This window comes from Dipteris shenzhenensis, chromosome 28, assembly GCF_047967505.1.
Source record: "Dipteris shenzhenensis isolate YYH24624 ecotype China chromosome 28, Dip_SZ_1.0, whole genome shotgun sequence".
In the NCBI taxonomy this organism is placed as follows: Eukaryota; Viridiplantae; Streptophyta; class Polypodiopsida; order Gleicheniales; family Dipteridaceae; genus Dipteris; species Dipteris shenzhenensis.
The window spans coordinates 2,456,941-2,457,161 of record NC_141623.1 but is presented as its reverse complement, the minus strand read 5'-3'; positions in this window follow the sequence as shown (position 1 = coordinate 2,457,161).

Below are 221 nucleotides of genomic sequence, written 5' to 3'. Positions count from 1 at the left end.
TATTACATATTGAGTTGGTGCCCCAGGGTAGCAACTTAAGGCTTTCTAAGGAGTAACCAATCATCAACACCATGCCACAATCATGTTCGCCATGGAGTACCCCTATCTCTTGCATTGAATGGTGCAAGAGATGGGGCTGCCAACACGGATCCTTGAACTCACAAACATCTTAGTAGAGTAGTATTTGATTGGAATTCTTGTGAGAGAGAGAGACAAAGAGA